We start from the raw sequence: 12,234 nt of genomic DNA on the forward strand, positions 1-12,234 counted from the left end.
TCAAAAATTGATTAAGTGCCCAAGTGCCAGTGACTGTGAATACTGTGGAAATTCAGTCTCTGCCTTGGAAAGACATGGGTCCTACGTTTGGTAGTTTTTGTAGGTATTTTTCACGCCTATCCAGTGTCTAACTGCCCATGTCCCTTCCACACGGTATCCTCAGGGGATGCTCACCCTTCTTCCGGGTACCCCACGTCTTTCAGGGAAACTGACCTCAGGCCCAGCGATAGCAGTGAGACCCTCATGTTCCAGAAAACTGGCATGATTCCACCCTTTTGGCCACATGATTGTTTCCGAGAAACCGGGTGTAAGCTGATGGGCATATAATACTTTCCTGGATACAGATTGGCCCAGTCAGTACAGAACTCCTATTTTCCTTGGAACCCCCTCTGAATGTAGAAGGGTTGGTGATTCAAATCGTGGAACCATTTTGGGAAGCCAGGCTGAGGAGGGGAAGAGGGGCCCGCCACAGAAAATGAGAGAGAAAGCGTAGAGGATCTTAATCAAGCCACTCCTGATGTCTGAATCTCTGGACTTAATTGCTTACATGAACAACAAATCATTTGAAATAATTAAGTATGATGCATTAGCCCTTTTGATGTTTGCATTTAAAATTAACTTAAGTGACTTAGCTCCGTGGCATCTATCTACCCACTTATCCTTTTCTCCCATAGTTTACATTCTGGTTTTCCTTTGGGAAGATCACCCCTCCTGTATTCCCAGACGCAAGCCTTGGGTGGGACTGATACCATGCTCAGTTACGTAGGGAAGCTTATGTAAGCTTCCATCAAGCAGCACATTCTCCCCATTCTGGCTTTGATGATTGGCTTAGGAGTAGACGTATAACCCACTTGGGCTAGCAAAAGGATAAAAAACTCAAGACCTAGGCAGTAGAAACTATGAGACCCCCTTTTCCCCCGCTAGTTTGCGTCATATGGAGAACTGTATTCTAGACACCCAGGAATTATTGTATTGCTACCAGACAAGAGTCCAGAACGGCCAGAAGATAGAGTCCAAAGATAAAGTCAACATTACAGAAAGCAGAGATGAACAAGAGAAATGGAATCACTTAAGATCCTGGATTAGACCTGCCATGAAGCATATGCTACCTCTGGACTTTCCTGTTATGGGCACCGACCCACGTCAAACCAAACGACAACAAAGCCAGACTCTGGGATGAATGAAACGAGGCACTGGAGCTGGGGAGGTTCACATCCCGTGGTGCAGGTGGCAAACATACATGGGACCGTGACGTAAGGACAGTTGTAATAAACACATTAAATGAATGAATGGATCATTATTCTTTTACGTTTATTTATTTCGAGAGAGACAGAGACGGCACAAGTTGGGAAGGGGGCAGAGAGAGAGGGAGAGAGAGAGAATCCCAAACAGGGTCTGCACTGATGGAGCGGACCCGAACCCACGAAGCCATGAGATCATGATCTGAGCCGAAATCAAGAGTCAGATGCTTAACCAACTGGGCCACCCGGGTACCCCTGCATCGTTATTCTTAAAAAATGATGTCGGTCCTTCAGGTCCCAGGTAAGAGAAACAGTTTGCCCTGTGTCTCTCACTGGATAAATCTATAGAGCCTGGAAAGATTGCATGGAGCAGTGAATGGAGACTCTGAAAAGGAAATCGTTGTAGGTCATTTAGGGAGGAAGACCAGAATTTAAAGCGTCACCAATCTGGTGGTGACTTTGCCAGATTTTCACCTCTCCTAGCAAGTGTCCTGATCCCCAGATCCAGAAATGGCATGAGAGCAAAGATGGAGAGAGGTCCAGGAGAAGCCCAGAGGGGCCCGCTAGCCTTGTTCGGGGAACCCATTCTGGTAGAGGGAGCTTCCAACATTCAGACAGAGTGTGGCCATCCCCCACTTTCCCCCCTTCTTTTCTCCATTCTCTCATATCCAAACTCTTTTAATTTTTTTTTTAATGTTTGTTTATTTGTGAGAGAGAGAGCCAGAGTGTGAACAGGGGAGGGACAGAGAGAGAGGGAGACACCGAATCCGAAGCAGGCTCCAGGCTCTGAGCTGTCAGCACAGAGCCCAACACGGGGCTTGAACTCATGAACTGTGAGATCATGACCTGAGCTGAAGTCGGTCGCTTAATCGACTGAGCCACTCAGGCACCCCTCTCATATCCAAACTCTTAAGCAACATCATGGTGCACAGGATATGAACAAGACTCCGAGGCTCACGGCAAAATGTCCAGGGTAAAATCTAACATTGCTTGATCTGTAAACAACCGGGAAAACCTCACCACTTATGGAAAACATAGTTAACAGACACCTGCAATGAAATAACGCAGATATTGAAATTTTCTGACAAGGACTTTAAATCAGGGATGATAAAAAAAAATGCTTCAATACACAATTGTGGACATACATGAAACAAATGGAAAAATCGAATCTAAGGCAAGAATAGGAAACATCTCTGTGACCCGTGGTTAGGAAAAGGTTTCTAGACTTGATACCAAAAGCATGACCCATAAAAAGAAAAAATGAACAAAACTGACTCTGTAAAAATTAGAAATTTAATTTTAAATGATAAATGTATTCCGTGAAAGACACTTAAAAACCTGTTAAATCAGGTTGGTTATTGGGAGAAAAGACATGCAAATCGCATAGCTGAATATATCTTTGCTAATCATTTATCCAGAATATGTAAAAAAAAAAAAATCTTGAAACTCAGTAAGCAAACAAAAAAACTAGCTAAAGAATCGGCAAAGATGTGAGCAGACTCTTCGCGAGAGAGGGTGTATGGATGGCAAAAATACACGTGACAAAATTTTCTATGTCATTAGGCATCTGGACAATGCAAATGAAAGCCACAATGAAATAGCCCTGCATGCATATGGGAATGGCTGTGACACAGACTGGACGGGGTGGGGGTGGGGTGTGCAGGAGACCCTGTGGCACAATTGGAGCTCACACATTGCTTTTAGGAATATAAAACGGTACAGACACTCTGGAAAACAAGTTTGTCAGTTCCTTAGAAAACTAAACACACACTTACAGGTGACCCAGCGCCCCCATTGCCTCACCCCAGGGGAAAGAAAACTTATGTTCACACCAAAACCTGTACACGAATGGTTACAGCACCTCAATCTGTAATTGCAAAAACATGGGAGCAACTGATCTTCAGCGGGCGAATGGTTAAATAGTTTGGAGTTCACGCACATGACAGAATACTACCTAGCAATAAGAGGAATGAACTGTTGATACCCACAGCTTTGATATCTGGAAGGCATTATGTTGAGTGAAAGAAAACAGTCTCAAAGATTACGTACTGTACATTTCCATTTTCCTGAAAAAGCAGAAAAATCATTTTAATAGAGAACAGTACAGGGGCCGCCAGGAGTTACATGTGTGTGTTTGGTGGTGGTGGTGGTGGTGGTGGCGGGGTGTGACTATAAGGGAATCGCGGGAGGCTGGATTTTTTTTGTGGGGGAGCCGATAGAACTGTTCTGTATCCTCATTATCAAGATGGCTATGCAAAGCATATACATACATTAAAATTCACAGAAATGTACACCAAAAGTTAGCTTTTACTGTATAATGTTTTTTAAAATGATATTTAAAGTCACACGCACAATACTGATGTCTCTGGACACATCAGTTGGATTTCTCTTCAAAATAAGACTCTTCTCTCTCTATCAAAAAAAAAAAAAAAAAGTGGGGGAGGGTGGCAGTGCTTGGTTGGCTCAGTTGGTTAAGTATCCGACTCTTGATTTCAGCTCAGGTCATGATCTCACAGTCATGGGATTCACACCCAGCATGGAGCCAGCTTAGAATTCTCTCTCTCCCTCTCTCTCTGCCCCTCCCCAGTCCAGACAGACTTGTGCTTGTGCACACTCATACAGACACACACTCTCTGTCTTTCAAAAACACAAAGCAAACAAGCAAACAAACAAAAAAAAACCAAGACTCTCCTATAGGCCTTGCTGTCTTCCAGGTATGGCCTGACTTTCCAGAACTGAATCCCTTCAGGAGGTTGGTGCCAGGAAACCTTCCTTCAACGTGGCATCAATCCCTGTGCCTACGCATAAAAATACAGAGCAGGCAAAGTCCTGGACTTAAGTCTCAGTTTCTTTCTCTTTCCCCTCCCCAGTCCAGACAGGCATACGGAAATAATGTTAGAAATGTAAACTTTGAGCATGAATGGGAATTTTATTTCCAGAGATGTTTATAATTTTTTTTCCTCTTGGGTTGAAACCCTCATTCATACCCAAATAAATTATTTGGGGGTGTTGATAAGAAGATAAATCTTAAAGGGTTTTCACAAAGGTCTGTATTCAGAAAATCCACCTTTCTCTAGGCTCACTTTTTATAGGGAGTCGGGTGAGTGTTGTATGACAATCCGAATTTGCTGTATTTTCTTTTCCTTTTTATATGTTCGCAAAATACTCTAGATACCGGGGAATCACAAGTTCAAGGTGGGAAGCAAGATAGGCTTTTCCAGGGACAATCACCTTTCAGAGCACACACAAGGATTCAACATACTCCCGGAGCCCTACGAAGGGGGACAGCGACAGACCAGAGGCTTTGTTCGCATTTCCTAAAGCAGCAATCGGGAAACATCAGTGGCAAGATAGGGGATGCCTGTTGTCTATGCTTAGCTTTGGGTTTAGGTAGCCGGGGCTCTGTTGAAATGTCTGATGAGTGAGTATAGACATGTCACTTAGTGGGGAGGCCAGTGTTTAAAGAATTGTAGTTTTAAGGTTTTATATAAGAACTATGGTTTTTACTTTTCTGCATTCCCTGTCTCCCCCAATTTTGATAACAGATATGTGTATTAGTTAGTAGGCTTTGGCTACAATCGCTAGGGATCCAAATTAAACAGAATTCGAAGGATGTTCAGCTTGTCTAACTGAAAATTCTGTGCAGGAGTGGGGTGGATTACAGGCATGGTTGGATCTAGGGAGTGTTACTGGTTATGAGCTGGTTACAAACAGGAGAAGTCTATCTAGCTTGTGTAAATGTAAAAGGGCTTATTGAAGGCTGTTACGTGGCTCACACAACCTCTGAGAAGAGTAAAGGATCAGGTGTGGTGTCCTTGCTCCTGGGGACACTGGGGTGGAGGCCAGGCACCAGCATGAAAGCCCCCTGTATTGATGCCATCTGGAAGCTGTGTGTCCCTCACCAATTAGGATCTGTGGGGAGCCTTCTCCAGGCTACTGGCTTCCAGATCACACGGGGCATCCCACTTGCCAAGCATCCTAGCTGCAAGGGAGTCTGGGAAAACATGTCCCCAGCTTCCCACCGGGGAGGCGTGAACCCATAAGATGGGAAGGTCTCTATGTATAGGAGGTGCTCAGGGACAAACAATAATGAAAACAACAATAATGACAGCAGCAATAGCTGGCACATTTCAGTAATGTATGGTGTGCCTGTCAGTCTTCTAAGTACATCACACTTAATGTCCTCATAGCATCTCTTTGGAGACAGGTACTCCTCGGGTGAAGAACCCGCGACAGAGAGCTGAAGTAACTTACTTACATCCAGAGTGACCATGCATCCTGGTTTGCCTGGGACACCCCAACATAATAATTATGAGCACCTCCATTTATTCTCAAAAGTGGTCCAATTTGAGTAGTAAATTCTGTGATTATTCTTCCAAGGTCACACAGCTGGGAAGAGGAGAAGCTTGGGCGACGAGTAGCCACTAACGGGGTCAGCTGCCATCACCACCAGACTCAGTCTCTCTCTCTCTCTCTCTCTCTCTCTCTCCCCATCTCTCAGCTCTGCCTTCCTTCATTTGGGCTCACCCCCAGGTGGTGCAGGGAGGCCTTCCCACACCCAAGGCCGATGGGAAGAGACACCACCCCTACCCCTCATTCCCCCCACTCTGCCAAGGTTCTAAAAAGCAATCACAGGTTTTCAACCCATTGGCCCAGTGTGGGTTTAGAGCTCCCTTCTGGAACCTAGGCTGATGCCCCAGGAGACCCCAGTGCTAAGCAGGGTAGGGGGTGCCACCAAATGAAAAGAGCGGTGCTGTGATCCAGAGAAGCACGATGAGGGCCTGGGTGGCTCAGTCGGTTGAGTGTCCGACTCTTGATTTCAGCTCAGGTCGTGAGCTCACGGTTTGTGAGTTCGAGCCCCATGTTGGGCTCTGTGCTGACAGTGTGGAGCCTGCTTGGGATTCTCTCTCCCTCTCTCTTGGCCCCCTCCCAATCATACTCTCTCTGAAAATAAATAAACTTTAAAAAATAGCCACAAAGAAGCACAACAGATACCATGCAGGCACAAAGAGATGTCCCATGTAACTGTCGATACCAACTGTCTAGTCTGACTCTTGTGTATGAAAACATGGATGGCAAAATTAGATTCTCCGTGTGCTCTGAAACACTGTGCCTTGACTGATAATCACAGGGGACTGATTATATCATGATCATGATGCAATCAGATGTCGCCATTGGAACCCGTCCAGTAAGACAGAGAGACATGAAGGGAACAAAAAGCCCTCCCTCAAGGCCAGGTAACAAATATTTTAGCCTTTGCAGGCCGAACGTGATCTTCGGTGCGCACGTGCGTGTGGGTACGTGTGCGTAGAAGGTGGAAAACCGCTGTTTGTGGGTCCAAGGGCTGGACAAACGAAGGCCATGTGGGCTGGATTTGGCCCAGGGTCCTTGTTTGCCAACAGCGATCCATCAGAGAAGGCAAGACATAGATGCGTGACTAGAGGACCCCGGGAGCCTTATGTCGCCTGCGCTGGTCCCACGTGTGTGTCTGAGGAGACCCCGTGGAAGGATGGGCATTGGGCAGGTCCCTGGAAGTGACACTTGGCCGTGCGTAGACTGGAGGGCCGCTGGAGCGGCTCCCGGTGCTTCCAGCTCCTACAGCCCATCCGTCTGCTTCCTACTGGCAGGGTGGGATGATCCTCTGGAGAACCTTCTGTCTCCTGCTCAGCTCAGACCACGGCCCTCCAGGGTCTCCTCCCCAGTCACAGGAAAGGTCCAGGAATGGGCACGCGGCCCCCAAAGTCTGTGAGCCTGCCTGCTGCCCGAGGGTCCTTTGGATGCAGATCAGAGCCTCACCCCTGCCCTCCACCCTCCAATGGCGGCTCGTTCAACACGAAGAAGAAGCGTCAAGCTTCTCCCACAGCCTGATGGGATTCCTGCCCGCTTCACTCCTCCCCTGCTTTACCTCCGTCCCCAGAACCCCCACCTCCCGTTCTTCCATTGACACACCCGGCAGTCCCTCGCTGTGACTCTGCCTAGAACATTCTTCTCTCCGAGATTCACAGAGCTCGCTTCACGTAGGCCTCTTCCAAGGAGTGACCTCAAGGGGCCCTTCCCGACGGCTCTAACACAGCCACCCCGCTGTCCCCCTCTCTTCCTGCCTTGCGCTGCCTTACTTCTCTTCGCCGCGTTTGTCACTACGGGTCATCGTTCATGTATTGACGCGCGAATCCATTTATCGCCGGCACTGGCCGCTCCAGGAGGGCAGGGGTCCATCTCTGTTTCGTCTCCGGCATCTTCAGCACCTGGAAAACAACCGGGAACAGCGTGATGCTTCCCACCTTCCTGAATATTCCTGGATGAATAAATTCCTGTTGGCACAAAGAGGCTCCCTCTCTCCAGAAGCCTCGCATCTGAGAACAGATGAAATGTGCCCCAGCCGCGAGGGGAAATTTAGCCGAGAACAGGGAAGTACCGGGTCCTGGTGGGGTCCTTTGAACAACCTAGTCAACCTGTACCCGAAGCCCAGACCCCTACCGCTGTGTTCAATTACAGACACCGATGCGCGGTCTCTAGGCACCAACCATTTTGCGTTGGGGGTTTTGTTGCTTGAATAAAGGAGCCTTTAGAGTATCGTTTGGCTGGTCAGAGAGGAGAGGACAGGGAGCAAAGGAGAGGAGAGGGGAGGCATGCTGAGTGGTGAAGTGATACGGGCAGAGACGGCGATTCTGGCCTCTGATGCAGTTCAAGTCCTTTGTGCCTCAGAGAAAAGCTCTCTACAAACGCAGCAGAGCAGGAATCAAAGGAGCCCTAAAGGGAGGTGTTGTAAAACTCAGGGTAATCAAGCCGGGCCTCCTGGGACTTCTATCTTCTCGCTACAAAGTCGGAGGAGCAAAGGTCACAGAGAGAACACGGCCTCGGGGGTCAAGTGCACGGAGAGGCGCTCCTGTCCGCGCTCGGGGCCTCTTCCCGCTGCCTCGAGTTCCCTGTCTGAAAAATGACAAATACCAGTCTCGGCAGTTTCTGAGGAGGATTAAATTGGGACAAAACGATAAAGCGCCTGGCATAGAGGGTGACCCACGGCAGGCGTTCAGGAAATGGTGGCTCGTGGTGACAGGTGTGGACCGTCCGGCTTCAAACCAGCGCTTGAATTGGGGGAGTGGCCGAGAGCGCCAGCCCTGGAATCGAGGGTCAGAAATAACGACCGCTTCCTGTGCCCCGTCAGCTCTCTCCAGCAGTCACGACGATGATGGTAGTTTTATGGACATGCCCCGTGGGCGGCCCGGCGTCACCCTCCCTGCCCCTGGCAGGTCCCAGAGGCTCTCTCGGCCACTCTCACAGAACACACCAGGGACAGAGTTGAAACGGTTCCTCTCTCCTCTCCGCCCTCTGGGTGAGCCATGAAGAGAGCCTCGGTTGGGTGCTGAGATGCCTTACCCTCCCTTCAGGGCTTCCTGATCTGAAGCTAATTAGGGATGTCGTTGGGACAGGAATCCAAGCCGCTGACGGCACAGCCGCTGCATCTTTCAACACTTCTGTGCACATTCTTTTATCAGATTAGCCGAGTCCTAAGAACTGGGTGGAGGGCCAAAGGCTGGTCCCCCAGGAAATCGGGGGACAAAGAATGTAGGCCGTTAGACTCTAGGAGTCCCGGGAGGTGGCCACCAAGAGAAGAGCGACGGGGACACGCGATAGCTACAGTCGTCCTCTCTCCACCATTTTTGTGGGAAGATGCCCAGACCCGTCCAGATGCTTCTGTTCCAGTAGAAAGGTACACTGTGGGGACTCGTGCCTGCCCTGTCTGCGTCTGGACACCTCCAAGTCTTCGGGTTCGCAGAGCCTGGGCTCCGACCACCATCCATCACGGGCTGGCGAGGGACCCAGTACCAGGGCCTGTGTGCCCGGAGCTAACAGAGTCCATCTGTATGGGCTGCATGGCACCACATCACACGGGCCTGGGCAGACCGCCGATGGAGAAAGGGCTGGGGCTGGCAGCCACAGACGTTTTCCCCGTCTTACATTTCTCTGTCCAGCAGCAGGAGACGGTGCGGAATGCACCCCTCCAGAGAGCTGGGAAACGTGGCGGCCTGTGAGGCCTGTCCCCTCCCTTGACACATGGAATGAGCCCCAGGGAGAAGCCCGAAGAAGAAGGTGGGCATTTATCAGGCTCCCGTTGGCCTCTTCCTAAGGACATGAGACATCTTGTTTAGCTACCGTGGAGACACCGTCCCATTCCATCGAGAGAAGCTTCCAGAAGCTGTGTTTAAGCCAGCTGTCCATGACACAAGGCCAGGGCTTGATTGCTCACATTCCTTCCTCCTGGCACCTGCCAAGGCGTCAGCAGATCCCAAGGCTGTACCTCCACAGTAGACCTTGCACTGTCCACGTCTCTGTATCTCTACCAAGTCCATTCTGGTCCAAACCACCACCATTTTTAACCTGGACCACTCGGAGTCCCTCAACCTTGTCTCTTCCATTTTGCGCTCTCCAGCGAATCCTCTGTATAATGCAAGAGAGATGATTTTAAGAAGATTTCTCAGACCTAGTTACTCATCTGCTAATAACCTCCAGAGGGTTATTGCATCTAGAATAAAATTCTGCCTGCTTCCTGAGCTTTAACTCTGTATTCTTAAGCCCCCTAACATGCGTGCAACTCTCCAGATGAAGTGGGATGCTCTCTGATCCTTGAACACACCAAGTTTAATCCTGCCTCAGGACCTTTGCACATGCAATCCTCACTGCCTGGATAGATTCCCCCCACCCCCACCCCAGATCTCTAAAGGGTTGCATCTTTCATAAACTTCTCTCCCAACATCGAAGTTCCTTTCCAGCTGTCAACTTGTCACGTTTCTGCCTGAAGGCCTACTCTGGCCTTGATGGCTGCTAACGGTTTGGCCTGGTAAAGACAACCCCAAACTAGGAACATGTCAGAAAACAGAGGCTCCAGTTCTGCTACTTAGTAGGTTTGTGATCATGCCTCATTTTCTTAAGCTACAGAATATTGACTTTTCCCTCCCAGGGTTCTAGGGAGGACACATGAGCTAACAGAGGTGAAATGTTTTATAAACTGAGAAGTCTTTTGAGGGTATTTTTTTTAACACTCAACACATGCTGATTGAACAGTGACTGCGTGGCAGACAGGCCTAGACTAGGAATCCAAGGGACAGTATGTGTGCCTGCCTTTGAGTACTGGGGGGAGGGGGTGAAGTGCTTCAGCTCAGAGGGGCAGGCCAGACACAGCCTGGGTTTGAACCCGGCGTCTGTCCCTCAACAGTGTGATGACTTCGATTTCTTTCATGTCAGTTTCATGCTTTAGGAAATGGATTTAATAACACCCTCTGGGACAGCTGTGAGGATCGAGCAAGTTAAATCTAGATAAAGCCCTTCGGAGAGTACTCGACGTATCGCAGGGGTTAAGTCATCATTAGTTATCAGAAGGGGAAAGCACGTGATAAGCATTATTCCCCACTATTTTACTCCCTGTCCACTCATCTCCAGTTCAATTCCAGGCTTGGGTCCACCCCAACTCACTCGCCGGACAGCTCCTACCCACAAGCTGCCTCTTCCCCAGCGTGAATCTGAAACGCTAGCTTCCGCTTCCCCAACCGCTTCCCTTGTAAATGTTTGAGTTGTCTGTCCTCGCCTCCCCCCATCTCCTGGTTCACAGAAAATTCCCAATAAATGTATCAGACAAAGGACTTTATTGTGACAAGGCGGCTTTCTTCGTGGAGGCTCTACGTGGGCTTAGGGTACCCACTGCTCTGTGGCGGGGTTAACAAGTGTGTTTGGCGAGTGTGTTTAGGACGTTTGCTTATATTTCAGGAGCAAACCTGAGGGAGGGATGGAAATCCCCACCAGGACCCCACGGGCACTGTGGCCCCAGCTCTGACACTCGCCAGCTGCTGAAAGGCACGTGGAGAAGGGAAGAGGCAGGGGAGGCTGGTGCCAGGTGGGGGGGGGGGGACGGTGGAGGAAATGGAGGGAGTGTGACAGCACAGGGAAGCGGGGGGCGGGGGAGGCACTGACTCGCGGCCCCCCTCCGAAGGGGGTCTCAGACATTATTTTACTTCGTTCTCGACACAAGCCCTCCGAGTAAGAATTATGCTACGAATAGATGACAATCGGCATCCCCACCCAGGCGAGAGTTTTCACTTTTATTTTGTTGCATTTGTTTACTTGGTTTCGTTCCATCTTGGTCGCCGTTGCACCTGTAGCACGCGGACCAATACCCAGCAAGCAGCCGATGCCCAAGAAATAGTTGCCGGGCGGATGACTAAAGACTGGAGGAAATGAGCGAAGAAGGCTCCAAGGCTCGAATGCACACAAGGATGCACACAAATGGCCCATATGCGTTTGACAAGATGCTCAACCTCGCTCATCCTTAGGGAAATGCAAATCAGCACCACAATGAGATACCACCTCACACCTGTCAGGACGGCTACTATAACGCAAACCAAAACAGAACAAAACAACAGACAAGGACCCGTGTTGATGAGGGCGTGGAGAAACTAGGACCCGTGTGTCTTACCGGCGGGGAAGTAACACGGTGTGGCGCCTGCGGGAGATAGAATGGAAGTTCCTCAAGAATTTAAAACAGAGAATTGCGATGTGATCCAATAATCCCACTTCTGCGTCTCTTACCCGCCCCCCCCCCCCAGAAAGAACTGGAAGCAGGGGGCAAGAACAGGTATTTGTGTGCCCATGTCCATAGCAGCTCTATTCACAAGGGCCAGCAGGTCGAGGGAACGGGTAACCATCGGCAGACGAGCGGGTAAGCAGAGCGTAGTGCCTCCTACACACAGTGGAACAGAATTCCGCCGTTAAGAAGGAGGGAATTCTGACACGGGTTGCAACACGGGTGAACCTTGAGGGCACGGTGCTAAGTGACACAAGCCGGTCACTAAGGGACAAATGCTGAACGGGGTACCCAGAGCGGTCAGATTCACACAGGCGGAAAGTACAGGGGTGGCCTTGCCACGGGGTCTGGGAAGGGAGGACAGGGAGTTCTTGTTTTGCGGGAACGGGCTGTTCACTCTGCCAGAAGAAACGCGTT

The sequence above is a fragment of the Panthera onca genome, chromosome A3, assembly GCF_046562875.1.
Source record: "Panthera onca isolate mPanOnc1 chromosome A3, mPanOnc1 haplotype 2, whole genome shotgun sequence".
In the NCBI taxonomy this organism is placed as follows: Eukaryota; Metazoa; Chordata; class Mammalia; order Carnivora; family Felidae; genus Panthera; species Panthera onca.